We start from the raw sequence: 17,395 nt of genomic DNA on the forward strand, positions 1-17,395 counted from the left end.
TAGAAATCTGGTAAGAGAGGAACTGGTCAATGCTCCCACATCTCTGTGCTCCCTTTCTCCTTACCCATACAGGGATTGCCAGCACTCACGTATGGTATGCACAGAAGTGTAGACAGAACTGCTGGAGCATGTTGGGAAGCAAGACTTGTATTTTCTCAGCAAGTGGGGATGTTTATTGGGAGACTGAGATGAAATATCTCCATTTTGGAAAATGGCATTACATCAGGTTCAAGAAAGAGGGCAGCCTCTAACTTGATCATGAAGGAAGGAGGAGGTACAAGACCTATGTCCAGAGGTGAGGAAGTATAGTTGATGGCCGTTTGTTTTAACACCAAGGGCTGAGATGCTGCTAGATGTATGGACATGTTATTTCCTGCTTTTCCTTGCCATCATGGGAGCTCGTGTAGTGACATAATCAGGCAGAGGTGGCCTTGGTGATGGCTGCACTGAACCTGACAGGTTGCGTTCATGGGTGCAGTGCTGCAGGTGATGGAAACAGCAACAGCTTTGTGCACTTTGCCCTCGAAATCCCGTTGATTCTTCCTGCTGACTGACAAGGCTATGGTGTATGCGTCTGTGATAGCAGTTGTGATTCACAAAGGTGTGCACACCAAGAAGCATGTGTAGGGTTTAGGGGTCATCATGGGGGGATTGTGTCTGAGCTATTGCCTTCCTCCAGCAACAGGCTGTGCACTGGGCAGACCTCAAGTGTTTTTGATGAAGTGGGATAAGCATCAGTGAAGCTCTAAGAAGCTGTGAGCGCTTTAACTTTGTGTAGCTCAGTAGTGGATGGCTCCACCAAGAAGCTGGTCTGTGGCTGATCCGTTTGAGTCGGGAATTGTCAGACCCAAAAGCCAACCTTCTTTTCATTGGGGCTGGGTGAAGATGAGGATAGATGCTGGTTCTTGGCAAAGAGCCTGGAAGCCCCAGAGCCAGAGTGTGTCCTGCTGCAGGGTGTTTACCTCCTTTACTTCAGGAGATGATTCAGAGAAAGGAGGCTGCTAGCATCTATGCTTGAGGGAAGAGGAAATGTCCCAGTCCCCCCAAACCTTGTCTTCCCTTCAGGCCATGCACCACAGCCTGATCAAGTTTGCCTAGCTCTAGCCATCCTGTAGCTGGAAGGTGGTCCTTAATCAGTCCTTTTGGACTGGAGTCTTGCTCGCAGTGATCTGCAGCAGGACTCTGTGCAGGCTGTGCAAAGCTTGAGATATCTGCCTCAGGTGGTTTTTTCTAGGGCATGTTTACATAGGGTGTTTGCAGAGCACCTGAGGTGGAGCATGCCAGAAAAGCCCACGTTGTGCAGGTGGCCTTGGGGGTAGCTGCTGCAGCTGGATATGTGCTTTTCGCGGTGGCCTGTGAGCGCATTTCACGTGTCCCGGCCATTGCAGGCTTGAGGTGTATAGAAGTGAGGCAGTCCACAGGAATGGGGTGGACTGGGAGCTCTTTGTGCCAGAACCGTGAGATGAGCCATCTTTCTGGTGATCCCAGAAGCAAGGGAATGACAGTTAAGAAATGTTAGATGTAACTACCAAAAGGCACTAGTCTGACAGGGGGTGGGGATGATGGGGATGGGGTGGCATGACTTTGTATCCTGTGCTAAAGAAGCTAGAAAGTAGCACAGATACTCTGTTGCGCTCTGTTGAGACCAGTGTATGATGAGGTAGTGTTCTTCCCTGCTCAGAGATTAGGATCTGACAAGGCCTGCTCACTTTGCCATAGCCGTGTGTTTATGTTGTGCCCTGCTGCTGGGGCCTGTGCAGACAGCAGTATCACTAGGGCAGGAATGCCAGTACCTTGGATAAGAACAACTGGGACACAAACAGCTCAGGTTGGTGCTTCCTCTTTATCTTCTGTACATTTCCCCCCTGTCCCCAAGATTGCACTTACTGGTAGGGCTCTCGGGTCTCTTGTGCGCTGTTGCAAGTGTCTCCGTCGTGGTGCTCACCTCATGGCGCACAGGACAAGTGAACAGACCTCGGAGAGGGGGACTGTGGGGTGACTGGTGGGCTGTGCCTTCTGGAGATGACCCTGAGAGGTTACTGCAGCAGTGGTGCTGAATTGTAAGAGTGTGATACCTACCTCTAAGACTGTTTCTTTTGACTGCAAACCAATACTTCCTCTTCTCCACTGCTCACGGGGTGTTCCAGTGTCAAAGTAGAGCATCCAGATTATTACTGTTTTTTTTCCCTCTTTTGAACAAGAACATCTGTACTGAGGTCATGGCATAAACTTGGTTGCTTTGTCACTGTGGCTTTCGGAATGTTTCTTCAAGCAAGGCTTTTTATATTGTCTGATGTTTTTCAAAGCACAAATGTTTTGTTACTCATCTTCTCTGAAAAAAAGATTGGAGTCCAATTCTGTCAGGCAGTCAGTATGAATTTTCACAGCTGCAACAGCATAGTTAACTGTCAGCTGCTTTAATGCTCCTTTCTGGTTAAAGTAGAAACACTAAATGTCTGAAATACCAGTTTCAAAATCAAAGCCCCTATAGGTAAATTTTTCAATTGGAAAATGATGTTATATTTTAATGTAAGAAACATATAGGTTTCAAGCTGAAGACAAAATGTGTTTGGCCAAATCTTAAAACTTAATGTGCTGCCTTCAGCTCCCGTGTCTGCATCACTGCATTGGCACAAAGAAGAGCATGGCCAAGGGGATGGAGCAGCTGCCTTGTGAAAAGGCTGAGTGAGGCTCCTGCATTTGAAGAGGAGAAAGCAAAGCAGTGACATGAGAGAGTTTTAAGAAATCATGTAAATGCCAGGCAGAGTGAGTGCAGAAGTGCTCTTCACCAAACCCTGTAAACAGCGGAGTTAAAGGGAGCTAGCTTAATCTAGTGGAGGATTGGGCTGAAACAGGCAGGAGAAGGCACTTCACACAGAGTGTGTAGTGGCTGCTTGTGGTGTTTGCACCAGTGCAGGTAAGCATGGGCTGAAAATTAGCTGTCTAATCTGAGATGGTGTTCTTTTTTTTTTTACTGTTATTTTTTAGAACAGGCTGAGCATATGAAAGACATAAAATTCTCAGGCACAGGTCAGGTGCTTGGAAAATACACTTCTGGGAATTTTTGGCCAAAAGATTTAGTGACATGTGAAAGCTTAAGTATGTAGAGTGGAAATAATTACAACTGTGCTGTCAAAGATAAAAATGTACAAAAGCAATTAATCCTATCTTCCAGGTCATTCTGAAGTAGTCCCCTTTCCCAGTCATTCACTGGGACTCAGTGGGAGGTGTGGGGGGGAGGACTGAGAGGGAGATACTCCTTTCCAAGATATGCAAAGTTCCAAAAAAATTAATCAGTGAGGTGTTGGATGTTTTGGGGACACACACAGCCGCTACCCCACCACCACCCCCATTTCCCTGAAGTCATGCAGTGCCATGTGGCTGGTTTGCACTCTGAGCAGTTGGCATCAGGCTTCATCACAGTTCCAAGGTCTGTGCCAGGCTGGTATTAATTTGTTGCTTCTCCCACACTATATATTTTATTATATGTAGCAAGACAAGCATTGGAAGGTGGAGCTTCGTGGATTTGGTTTCCCCGTGCTGAAGCCAGTAAAACCAGCTTTGCATGTAAGGATGTGTCTCCTTAGAGGGTTTTCATTTCTGTGCTGAAATATTTTGATTAAACAATGCAAAACTAGCTGTGGCAGGCTGCATGCTTGGTTTTGACATGTGTGCTCAGGCAAGACACACCTGTGGCCCTTCAAGATACAGAAGTGAGGCCAACCTTTACTGAGGACCAATGTGTCCTGCAGTTTTTGGTCACAGCTAGTGGAGAAGCTAATGAAGAAGGGCTGTAAAGATGAGAGATGGATTCCAGAATACTGGATCGCTTACCGGCTTCTCCAGCTGAATCTCTGCCTGCTGCTTTCACTTGCAAAAACTGTACAGCCAGTCTGAGTGTGATACAGTAAATATGATGCACAGACGCAGGTGCTTTGTCTCTGTGTGCCCTTCACCCTGGGCTTCTCCCCTGGGGTGCATTTGCAGAATGGTGGGGGACCTCTGCAGTGGGAAATGTTGTAGGGGTCTCTTGTCTTGTTACGGGGACCTGCCTCTCTTCACCTCTCCCTACTAAGGAAGTGAAAAGCTTTGGATGCTCAGTGAGTGAAGGAGGCCCTAAAGAAACTGTTTTGTCACTCTCAGAGAACTTTTAAAATGTTCTGTGGTAAACTGCTTCACAGGTTGCTTAAATGCAAAAAACAGAGCTTATTTTGAACTTTGTAGGGCATTGCTGTAAAAATAAATACATAATTTTATAACTCATTGTTTTTACAGTTCTAATTTTGGTCCTTCTAAAATGCCACTAGACTTTCAAAGCAAAAACACTGACCCTCTGCCTTTCATTACTTCCCTGGTCTTGACATAATCTTATGTCCCTTGTGCTAATTTTCATATCCTCTAGAGGGAGAAGTAAATTCTTGCTCAGACTATGTTGTAAAGTTAAGGCTCCCTTAGTATGTGAAAAGGAATAATGACATTTCAATTCTATATAACTTTCTATAAATTTTGGTGGATTTGTAAATAGCATCTAGATTTTTTTATTTATTTTATTTATTATTTATTATTATTATTTCCCTACTGAATTTGTAGTTCTTGGACAAAGTTGTATACTTTCAGAGGTGATAGGGGCATAATTTGTTCTGGGCCAGGCAGGGGCTGCAGCTATGGTATTAATGCTGGGTTTAGGATGAGGTTCTAGATGGCACGTGGCAAATACCAAGGAGATTTTTTTTCCCCCATGTACATATGAAGACTCATGGTGAGAATCTAAAAAATTGTAAGGATGCTGTTCTGCAACTGTCCAAACTCCTGGGCATAAACATAATTCTTTTGTGTAATGCAATAGTTATTCATTGTTCTGCCACAGTCACTAGCTCTAAACTCAATTTGTGTTGTTGACAGCTGCGCTTCTCCCCCACTCAGTTGTTTATTTTCAAAGGATTGACATAAGAACAAACTTAGCCCTTCTTTCTGACATGCAACAACCTGCCTCCAACCTCCGCAGCCTGCGTGGAACTCTAAGCTCTCCTAAGCAACAACATGAATGTTAGACCTAGCCTACAGCACTGGATTTAAGACTGTAATCTAGCCCAGAGATCCATGTCTGCTTTGCAGTTTGCAAAGGCACGAGTCTGGGATTGTTGGGCAGGACTTTGAGTTGGGAGGTATTGCTTGGGGATTTTTTATGTGTGGTGTTTCTTTTTTTAAAGACAGCGGGCTATGTTGGGTTGTTGCAGAGCAGGATAAAAGATGGACAGTTACCCTTCTCCTGATAGTAGCGCTGGGCTAAGGGCTGGCATGAAGGCCAGTGATGGGGATCTAAGAACAGAAAGCTTGGTTCCTAGCCATCTTCTGGAGAGGCAGATGGATCCAGAGCATTTACTTGGCATTGCCACTCTTAGGCTTTGCTTTTCACCCCTTTACCTAATCTGGGCCCCAATCCTTGAAGTCTAGCATGAAGCCTGTCATCGGACTGTTGCCTCCCTCCCAGACTTAGCCAGGGCTGGTTCTCTGTAGCTGACTGCAGTCCCCCACTACTCATCAGGGTCTGGGGGCAGATTTATCTTCTCAGTGCCTCCAGCCCCAAGTGCTAACCTCTACAGTTCTAACTCTAGCTTTACCCTGAAAGAGGAGAGTCCTTTGTTGGTTCCCCAGGCATCATCCTGGAATGTATGATCAGCACCAGCTGTCATCCCAATCCTCTGGCACCTAAATGAGCAAGAAACAAGCTGGTGGTTCTGCCCCTCCACTCCCTAATCTAAACCTATGATCAGATGCAGGCAGCAGCTTGCCAAGCTGGTACTGTCCCGAATTAGCCTTGTTTGGTGGTACTTCCAGGATCCAGAAATTAAATCGTCTGTTCGTTCTCCTCTATCCTTAGCCCTGGCTGTGGGTTGCCTGAAGGATGGATGGGACTCAGGATGGGCAGCTCTGCAAAGTCCAAGTGAATAGTTTGTAGCATCAAAAATGATGCTGAATTCTGAAGCAGAGAGATGCTACAGGTCTGTTGCCAACGCTTTGGTTAGGGATCTGGACAGTAAGTCTGCGAAGGGTGTGATTTCTTTCTTGATTCTTCACTGTACAGATTGGCATTTATAAGATATATAAGTTAAAGTCATCGTATTGGTAAGGTTGCTGTTAGCCTATAAATAGTCAAAGCAGGTTGGAGTTAAGGTTGGGAGAGGTGGGGCTGGATAAGCAGGCTTCTCACTAGATCTAGTAAAGATTCAGTGTTGGGGTGGGGTCAGGTACATCGAGTTGTTTGGGGTAAGGCTTGCTTTGAGGCAGTAAGAGGACCAGTTTTGGTCTGCATCCTAGGGTGTACATTTGGGATGCACAGAACCTGGAGATATGTAAGTTGGCAGGACTAGATAAAGGCTGATGCTAACTAGAGATGGGGAGTGGAGAGTTTGCTGGTTGTTACTGTTTAGAAGAAAAATTCTGATCTCTGTGCTTGAGATCATGCTTTTCATGCTTTTATATTTCTGGTTAGAAAAGAAACTTGAGGAATTGTTTGTCCTCTGTCCTCGTCGGGTTTCTCACTCTGTGGTCCTTGGACAGACATGAGCCTGCATAGTGTAAGTGTGCACGTGTTGCAGAGCATTGTGTCTCCTTGGGCTACAAACAGGCCTTTATGTGGACTTGAGATCTATCACTATGCATGGTAGACCTCAGGTCTGGCAAATATTTGGGTCCTCAAGGAAAGGTAAGGAGGTAATACTGTACTGTGTGAAACACTGTTTGTATAACTTTGGTCTAATAGCGGTGAATATGGGAAACAGTTGTTCTCTGGAGATGGTGATGGCTGAAGCAATGGAGCAATGGTCTGGACAGACAAAGCTAGAGGGGAAAGAGCAGTTGTGGAAGAGAAGAAGGGCTTGCCAGTTTGTGGTTCTTCAGCCCCTTTTGCACCACTGCTCATTCTGAATGCTGTCACTGATTTATTTGCCATGCTCTGGGTGCTTGCCAGTTCCCTTCCCTTGTTCATCCAACCTGATCTCAGCTACACACCAGCTACACATGGGGCAAAACAAAGAAATGTCAGGGAGATCTAGAGACTCTTTTCAGGGCAGTTTTGACTTGTTTGAAAAGCCACTCCCCACAAGGGTATGTGACTGAGGTGGCAGATTTGCAGTGACTTGCCTCCATGACAGCAGGAGCATCAGTGCAGCACAGGGTGCGATTCGTTTCTGGGGGTGTGTAGGGACCAGACCAAAGGCTTAATCCTACTAAAGGCTCAACTCCTGGTACAACTGATGGGAGTTGAACTTTAAGACTGGCTTAAAATGAGACTGAAGAGTTTGCAGCTGCATAGACAGGCACACAGTTTTGTGAATGTGTTGCATTTTTGGTGTTCTGGCACATTAGTATTGGTGCAGCAGGAGGAAGTGAGTGGTTCCTTCAAAGCTGTTTTTAAAGGATTTAAAACAATAGTTCCAAAGAGTAAGTTACATGTGTTTTTTCTTGAGCATCTAATGATTACTGCTTGTATCACTGAAAAATATTGAAAAAGAAGAAAATAGCATATTTGTAACAAGCTCTTTCAGCCATCCAAAGTGCTTGCATTAAGATGTACTTCAACGTTGTACATGGTGGTGGAGAGGAAAGCTGGTCCTGATTTTTCCTCAAAGTTGAACAAGCTCCAGCCTGCAATGACAGTATTTATTTGAAGAAACAAAAAAAAAAAAAAAAAAGGCAAAATTCATTATTGCATAAAGGAGTCACAAAACAATTGGAACTTCTCTTCAGCGTTGGCTTTCCAAGTACTTAAACAACTATAAAACTCTCCCAAGTTACTGACAAGTCCCTGTCAAACATGTTTTAGAGACTATTTCCCCTCCCACAGGTGAACCAGGAACTCTCTCTTTTTCATTTGGGGAAACCAGTAGCAATGCCCACACGTGCTACTGCAGAATGATTTCCACTTAGATAGAAATGAGATGTCAGCCTTCTGCGACCAGCCAGGCCCTTTTCTGGGGAGTCCATCGATTACACGAAGTACCCTGTGGCTGCCTATGGGTTGTGCTGTGCAGAATTAAAGGATTACCGTTTGTGTGGGATTAACAATATCTGTGCTGTTTGCATTGCTCTGTGTATAGCTTTGAAAGACGCTTAATGAGTGCTTTTTATTGACAACTGGTGAGGCTGGGTGGTGCGATGTTGTCTTACTTTGTACTGACTGGGATGCTGAAGGTATTAGAAATGGGAGCTGAGAGTAATGGAATTAGTTTAGTGGCAAGGTTTAAATGAAAATGAAGTGCATTTTAATCAAGTCTTGAAAGCACTTGGTGGTGGTGGTGCAGCCAGGAGAAACTATGAGGCTTTGTACCGAAAGGAAAGGGGACAAGTGAGGGAGAAAACTCAGATTATGTACCTAGAATCCTTCAACATAAGGCACAGATTGCAAAAAGCTGTCAGTGTGTGCTATGCTGTCAGCCATGCATGCCTTTAGGCTGTCAGTGCATGTGAAGAGCACCTCCAGACTTGAGCCAGCTCTTTGCTGATATATTTTGCTATCTCACAGTTATATTAGCCAGGACCATGAAGAGATGTAAACTCCCAGACCAACACAGTGGCTCCAGTGGGTGATCTCTTCTGGGAGTTTGCTCTTCTGGGAGTACGCAAGGGGCAGTACAGGCAAAACACACAAAGATTTCTGTAGGAAGGAAGCTAACAGCAGGCATGTCGAAACTGTAGCTTGTTAGGAGTGGTTTTATTCTCCGGGTAGCTGTAGCCTCACGTAGCCAAGTGGCTCCCAGGCTATTGGACCTGGCAGCATTCATCAGGCTGCACAAGACAAGGTGATTGAGCTACTTGTGTTTTGAATAAGGCTGTGATGCCCAGCCATCTCATGTTCACACAGTTTTTGGTAGTTGGGCAGTTTTGTCAGGAGCTCTGATGCTGTATAGGTGTGTCTAAAATAAAAAGCTGCAGAGCTCTTCCAGCCTTTGTCAATGGCAAGACCCAAAGCTGAATAAAGCAAATGGCTTGATGGGCATGCATGCAGGAGCAGCTACATGGCTCAGGGCTACAAGGGAGTTTTGGTACAGGCTACTTACAGGTCCAGTTTGATAGCTGTCAGTGTTTGTGGGAGAGGTGAATTTAAAGAAGTTTAATGGAAAATGGATGTATTGCATGACACCTGGAATTCCTCTCATTCATAAGAGGAGGATGGGTGGCTGTTGTGGTCAGAAGATGGACAGCAGGGGAGGTAATGCTTCCTGTGCTATTTCAAAATGAGGATTCTTCCACATCCCTCTCACAAGTTACGGTGAAACCCTTCCAAATGCTACGGGCCAAATTTTGTTCTCAGTTACACCCATGCAACCTTACTGAAGTCAGCAATTGTCTGTTTTGCAACTATTGCCTGATGCAATAACTCGAGGACTACATATCTTAAAGGTTTAAGATGTGCTTGCATTCCCAGCACTGTGACAGTGAATAATGTTGGACATGAAATTGCTGTTGCCTCAGTAATTGCTGAAGAATAACTGAGGTCAGTGGCGTTGCACGGTTGTAACTAAATGCACCGGGCCAGGAACAGTCATGCGGTATCTGTGAGTTCATTGGGATCCAGGAGAGACTGGCCGTCTCTCCCTCCCGCCGGAATGCCACTTTCCCACATCAGACACTCCCTGCAGTAATTATACCCTTTTTAGACTCACCCTTTAGCAATTACTTGCCTAAGCCCTGCCTCAAACTGACATCATTGGAAAGTCCAATAAAAATACAACAAGCTTTCAAACCATCCCAGAAAAGCAGAATACTGTATTATTATTAGTAGTATTTCAGTGCAGCTCTTTGCTGATGATTTTCTTAACCTTATAAAAGGAGGAGTTTGAGTTCCCTCATAGCAAATGGCCTCCAGACTCAACAAAACCCTTGTCTCATCTTCTGTGACATACTGGCCTCAAAGGGCTCATGTTGGTTCCTTTCTTTTTTGTCTTTTTAACTCCTCTTTGCAGTATTGAACACTTTTCTTCTGGAAGACACAATCTTAAGCTTCTCAGACCTCAAAATATCAGCCATCGCTAAGTTGGCAGTTGTCTTGGCTCTTGTTTTTCAAAGTACTTCTGTGTTCTTCTTTCTTTCCTTTTCTAAATTATTATTATCAAGTTGACCACCTCTTTAAAAGCATAAAGGCATATTGAAAACTTGCATTTACTCTGTGAGAGAGGAAAGCAATGGCAGATTGCTTCGTATTTATTTTTTTTGAAATAAAACTTCAAATGACTCTATGAATTGGACTGTCTAAAGACACAGGAAGCTATCACTATTTTTGTTACAGGTAAAGCTGAAAAGCTGAACCTGACTCAGAGCAAATAGTTAAGGGATTTGGGTTTTTTTTCCATTATGATCCTGTCTGAACTGGCATACATCTCATCCTATGACATCAGAGTTTTTGAGGGTTTGGGGTTTTGTTTTTTTAATTCTTGGTTTGCATGGGAACAGTACTCCAGAAAAGAACTTTCCAAACAAATAATAAGAAAGGAAACTACGTGCAGAAAAAGTCAAGGAAGGTAACTGGAAAGTTTTGCAGGGAATGATTCCTGTTCTGTAACACCTGATGATGGAAGCATGAGGCTTTGCATTTGTAAACAGAATTTCTTTCCACCCTGCTTGGCAATCGTATTCATTTTTTGGGTGTAACCCTTTCATGTACGCAGCTGCACTCCCCATTCCCATAGCTAGGCATGCCGGGTAAACCTTTTGATCTTGCCTTCTAGCCTTTGCTTGCTTGCATTGTGTTTATTACAACTTTTTCAACTCCTCCGGACCGGGGTGTGATGTATGATCCTGGAGGAGCTGCCCTCTAGATCTCTGTGATTATACTGAGTTGATGGTTTCTCCCTGACAGGTGCAGGCAAGTTGATATAAAAACAAAACAAAAAAAAATCTTTTTAGTAAAGCGAAACCTACTTGGTGTCAACTCCTTCCTCTGCTGTCGTGCTCAGGTCGGGAGAGCAGAGGCTTTACTTGGCTTCTACTTCTGCCTCTGGCACAATCACCTCTTTGAATCGCCAATCGCCTCATATTGGCTCTTGTCATCTGGTACCAGCAATGGCTGTTTCTCCAGAAGCTGCATCCTCCAACCCCTGGGAGAGCACTCCACCTCTTAGCAATAGGCTTTTACCTTTTCCTTTCTTCTCTGCCTATTGGTTCCGTTTGGTTTGGTGTGGTACTGACCCACTGGCTGTGAAAGTCAAAGGGTTTCTCTCCCACAGTTTGCAGCAGGCTCTGGGGGGGCATTAGACTGAATGCTATCTGCAGTGCACACTAAAAGCCCCTGTTAAGTAAATCTCCACGCTGTACCCTCGTAGATGCCACAGGCCGTTCAGAAAGGTACTGATGGTCTTTCCAGCAGCTCCTCTGCCTCTGAACTGTGGTGGGATTTGCAAGTGTTTGGTGTGTTTGCAAAACAACATAAGTAAAAACAACTGATTTATTTTTCCCTCTGATTTAAATAGCTTAAAAACTAGTTACAGACCTCACACTCCTTGCAAAACATTACTGTGTCTTCTTGCCGGTTTGGAGGTTGTAGCATGACTCTGATCAGCCAGAGCAGACACTCTTGAAAGATGTGAAATGCCTATTCCCTGTAGTTCAATATTAAAGAAACCTAATTTTTGAAGGGCTGCAAATGTGCTCTGTCAGGTTCAAGGAAATATAAGGCTAGTGGTGCACAGGATACTTTGATATTTGGGGGAGCCAAGCACCTTTCTCATTAGCTCTGTGCAGGTGTATTGGCAAAACTTTGGTTGTCTGTTGTAAGATAACGTGAAACCATCATCTGCATATGTGATTTATGAAGCAATATCAAAAAGTGGATTTCTTTAAAAAAAACACATTTTCTTGGATGTTGATGCAATTTGGAGCACGGTGCTTTCTGTATTTTTGGGTGTGCACGCATCACTTCAAGCTGACCTTTTCAAAAAATATATTGTGGATTTTTCTTTATGATAATGGAGGAAAAAATAAATCACGTCCCCAGCCCACCATTTGATGCCTGAGGAGTTTGGATCAAATCGTACATTGAAAGAAGATGATATACAAAGCACATGCGTCAGCTCAGCTACTTTTTAATCTGTTCCGTGATTTGTCCACACTCAGCAGCTTTTTTTTTTTTGGCTGCAACAGAAGCCAGCACAGCGCTCCAGGCAAAGGCGTCTCCCAAGCTACCTTAGTTGATGAAACTAAAGTTGCTTCCTGAGCGTTACTGTCCTGTATGTTGTTGGATGAGCTGGCTCTACATCTGTGGCCAATTTGGATGTCTGCAAGTGATTTACTGTGCTCTGAAATGCAGCTGCTTCATGTATGGCATCTGGTCCACAACCACCACTGGGACCTGTCTTCGCTGAAAGTGAGGGAGAGATTAAAGTCAGTTGAAGAAAAAAGATCATTTTTTATGGTCCTTCTTGGTAGTTTTTTCCATTAATTCTTTTAATAGAATATGGAAAATTCTAGCTCTCCAGAACATCTGAGCTGCAGTCTTTCCTGGTGGTTTTCTTTTGGTAGTAAGTTATTGGGAGATGACATGAAGACTCGCAGAGGGCTGTCTCTTCTAAAGCCTGTGCAAGGGATTTCAAAATGCAAATACAAAAAAAAAACCCACATTATTGTGAGCAGTCAGGCCTGGATTAACAGGGGAAATTCATTCGGATGCATTTGATCTTGATGATTTGAAGGCAGCAGTCCTTCAAGGTCTTGCACGTGGGTGAAACCCCACAGGGACAAGCTGAGAAACAGTGATATTACAACAGGAATCACATCTCCTTTTCCCCTTACTTTCTTATAGTTATCTGAAATACACTGGCTACCTATTGGAAAGGTATCCGTCAAATATCTGTCATATTTATTGGTAGTGGAGTGTGTGTCGTGTGGGTACATGTGAAAGCAACATTTGGCATGAATATTACCAAGATAGCCAGAAGTGTTACTTAACTAGTACTTGGACAGCAATATGTACATGGTACAGTAAGGATCACAGTGTCACAGAAAGGCATGGGCAGACATGTATGAATGAGTGTAGGTATTAATGCAGGGATTTATGCATCTGGAGATGCACTGACCTTGTCTGCACTGATTTGCAATGAAGTATAAAAACAATTATCATCAAAGAAATTCATCAGAAAAAAACTCCATTCAGAATGAGGTCAAAAAATATCATGTTTCTTAATTTTTAATGAAAACAGATGGTATTTATCCAACTCTTGAGTCACTGTAGGAAGAAAGACAATTTTTCATCTCTTCCAGTGAAAATGGTTTTGTGTAAAAATGTGCCATAACTGCCCTTCTCCCTCCAACCACAATTTATTAATGTAAACCTCATGAGTCTAATATGTAGGGCATATCCAGCTATGAATATTTAGACAAAAATATTTTATATTTTCTCTGGCTCAAAAATGAAGATAATACAAATAATATATTTACAAAATTTAGCAGTCGTGGCACAAACATAGAAGTATTCTAAAAGAGAAAAACACATGTGTAGCACTTAGCATGACAGTCTTAACATTTCTGAAAGAAAGTAATAGATATATTTGTTAGTTATTTCTGTTCTAAATCGATGCAAGAAGAGCTATCCCATCATAGTATTTCTAACCTGATAATGACTGTGTGTGGTCATACATTTCATGCTGAGATGTGTCTTTGCAAACTCTGAATAGTGGAGAGAGGGCTGTGTAGAATTGGCATGTCTCTTGCATGTTTCTTGGGTGTGAATGTGTATCTGATCTGTCTTAAATCTGATTAATTTACCATGCTAGAAGAGCCTGTCTCCCACACACAGACACTGTGCAGCCACTGAGTGCCCTAATCCTTGGAGAAGAAGGGCATTCCTCAAGAAAGCCTGGAAACATATTTTATCCCTGGTTTTGTGTCTGGTACCCATTTGCAGCTGCTGTTAGGGGTTTAATAGCAAGTTGGCCTGAAGGTTAAATGTGTTTGGGACTGAGAAAGGCCAGGTCTTTCCTGGGAGAAGCTCTGCTGCAGCATGCCTGCTGCCCCTCTGCTTGGCTTGGCTGGTTGTTTGCTCTCTGGGGAAAGGATGGGATCTGGTGCTGTAATTACAGAAATCAGTTAGTAATGACAGTGAACAATTGGACCAGATTTCACTTCAGGTCACAAGGAAGCAATACTCACCAGTGGCAAATGCAGCACCAGCGAATGTGTTGGATGTTCAAACCACTGGTCTGGAGGGAGAACGAGTCCTCCAGAAGCAGCACGTGGACTTCTGTGGGAAGCCTCACTGAACTGGGAGATGATGTGCACACATGGATGCAGGTTTGCTGTCTATTGCTGAAGTCAGCATTTAGGTGGAGTATAAATCCTAATTTTTATAGGTACTCTGGTGGATCTATTGTCCTACGTGTCCATTACACCCATAAACACCCACATGGTGTAATTACTGAAAGAGCAAAGTCAGTTAAAGTGAAGATTAGTGCTATGGTAATTAAAGAATTATTGAAAAACAAGAAGCCTTCACCAATTACTGTGAGAGATGTCATCCCTCGGGGAAGGAAAAGTGAATGCAGAAGCATGGCCACGGAGGGAAATCATCAATGGTGTCTTGCCTGAGTCTGTCCTGTTCAACATATCTGTAAATGATCAGGGAGAGGATAAGTGGTGAGGTGAGAAGATCTGTGGGTAATTCTGAGCTATCAGGGTGAGGAGGTTGAGGTTGTGAAGGGCTGCAGAAGGACTTTGTGACACTGACTAGATGAGGAAATAAGAGATAAAAACAGTACAGATAAGCGCAAAAGCGTTGCAGGTACCTGATGAGGAGGGAGGAAACAGTCCCAACCTTACGTATACTGTGACAGGTACCAGGCTGGTGGTTACCATGCAAGAATGAGGCCTAGGGTTATAACTGAGCTGTGAAAATCTGCATGACCCTCATTTTAAAAAAAGTCATGTAATTTTTAGGAAAGAGATGGTGAATAGATGTGAAGGCATCAACATGTCACAGTGTACATCCATGGCTCTGGTGTCTCCATCTCAAAAACAAATTTGTAAAACTAGAAAAAGTACAGAAAAATGTGTCTCGGGTAAAAAAAAAAAATACAGAATAGCCATTCTGTGAGAATTTCTTCAGTGGCGTAGAGTGCATCGGATACTTAAGGTTTACATAGGAAAGGACTGAATAAGTTCATGAAAGGGAATCTACCGCATCAGAGTCAAAACTGTTGCTCCTCTGTTTCAGTGTCTGACTCAGGGCTCAGTGGATGCCTGAGAAAGACCTTCGGAAGCATTGCTCTGCACTTGTTTTGCACATATGCAGCTCTATATGTGTCTACCCAATGGAGCCTGGATGCTGAGGTTGATGGACCAACCTTGTGTTTCTCATTAGATGAGCTTGTTCCTGTTCACAGTGTCTCTCATAGTGCTGCACCTGCCTTGGGTATAAGGAAGGAGATCAACTGGAGAAGTGGATTAAGTATATAAGATAAATCTTTTAAAGCACCCCCTTCCATATCAGTTGGTACTGATGACCACAGGGTGGGCTGGACCATAGGCTGTGTATGTCCATGGCCTTTGGAGCCTCAGGAGATCTGAACAAAATGGGTTGTACTCTTGTTTGTGATGATTTCTGGTTTATCAATATGGTATTGGATGGTTCAGGTGCTAACAAATGTTTTGCATTGTTAGTGCTTTGCCAGTTGCCCAGGTGGAGCACCATTCCTTCTGCTTTGCCACAGGCAATTTGGCCATTCCCTGCAGGGATTCTTCTTGCCCAGTTCACATGGTTTAAATTGCAAACTCTGTAATGTAACTTGTTTGCAGACACAGACATGGGAGAAAGAGCATAGGCACCTTTTACTTACATGGCAGAGGACTTGCTTATGTAAAGCTCTATGGGATCGCTTCTCATTTTTGGAGGATGCCGAGTATAGTAAGGTCATGTGCTACTACTGCCCACACAAGTCACCCATTTGATGCTGTTGCACCAGTCTGTGGCAGAAGCAGACAGCATGGGAAACATGATTTGAAAAGAGGAGTTGTTAAAAAAGCAACTCTATCTTCCAACTTTATTCATATACTTTCTCTGAAGATTGCATCAGTATGGCAGGGAGCACACAACCGGAGAGATTCCTGTGCCACCTCCAGGCAGCACACAGACAGATGGCTGCTGAAGGCTGCCGCTGACACCTGTGACAGTAAAGAGAAGGGGGAGCACATTCCTGTAGCTCACTCCCACCTGTGCTCTTTCACGAAGCTCTGTGTAACCACAGCAGCCCGTTTTGCTCCATATTGATGATGAGAACATAGCAGATAGGAAGAGCAAGACATTGCAGGACTTGCTCCTTCATTCATAAATTTTATAGTAGTGCTATTTCTTGCATTGTAGTAAGGTTTAAGGACTTTCAACAAGTTTGGGCTCCCTTCTGGCTGTAAAATGGAAGCCAGTCTTTCCCAGAAGAGTGTAGCAGCTTAGTAGAAAAAGGTGGGGATAAGGAAGAATAATTATCACTACCCCATGCTTCTATGCAAGATCACACTGTGGTTTATCTGGTGCTAGGTGGGAGCTGGGCACACAGAGTGCCCTGTGAAAGAATTGCTCAGCATCTTCCCCAGCCAGATAAGAAGGCTTTCAAAGAGGAAAATGGATTAAATAAATCATTAAATCCATCAGGCACAAACATCTGCTGGGAACTGCTGCTTGCCTTTTTGCTCCGGTGGGAAAAAGGAGTCAAGAGGTGGGAGTAGGACCAGGCTCGTCAAAGCGGTATCCTGAAGGGTTGGTTTCACATGCAACCATGGGGATGGGTCGCAGTCTTGGGCCTCGTCGCAGAAAGGGTTGGTCTCTCCTGACGTCACTGGGAGACGCCGTCCTTCCCTGTCCATTCCCAAGATGAAAGATAGTGCTGCTTTTATTGGCATCAGCCAAGAGTGTAACAGGTTGGGACTAGTTATAAAAGGATATGTTCATCCATCCAAAAATTTAACACACTAGTGAAAAAAATCTTGTGACAAACTTAGCTGAGCAGCCGCTTAACAAGCAAAATTTTACTGGGCATTGCAGTGATGGTATGGGTTTTCCCTCCCTCTCCCTTTCATCTGCTGTGTCACTTGTAATCTCTGCTGGCAAGGGACAACGTCTAGCCTGGTTTTGATCTTTGTGCAATATAAAAGTTGTTTTTCAGTGTTATCAGTATTGTTTGCTTGGATTATATTGTCTTTTCAGGTTGAATACATAGTGCATTAAAAAGCACACAGTAATAAAAAGTATAAGTAGTGGAACCATAAATGTATTTTGGCCTGCTCCTCAGCTGCTATAAATTATTCTGTATGCACAGAAACCTCCTGATGAAGTACTGCCTTATTACATGGCATAGTAAAAGATGTGTTTAATCAGGTTTAGGAGGAGACATTAATAAAGTTAAGACCAAGTGAC

This window comes from Athene noctua, chromosome 2, assembly GCF_965140245.1.
Source record: "Athene noctua chromosome 2, bAthNoc1.hap1.1, whole genome shotgun sequence".
Taxonomy (NCBI): Eukaryota; Metazoa; Chordata; class Aves; order Strigiformes; family Strigidae; genus Athene; species Athene noctua.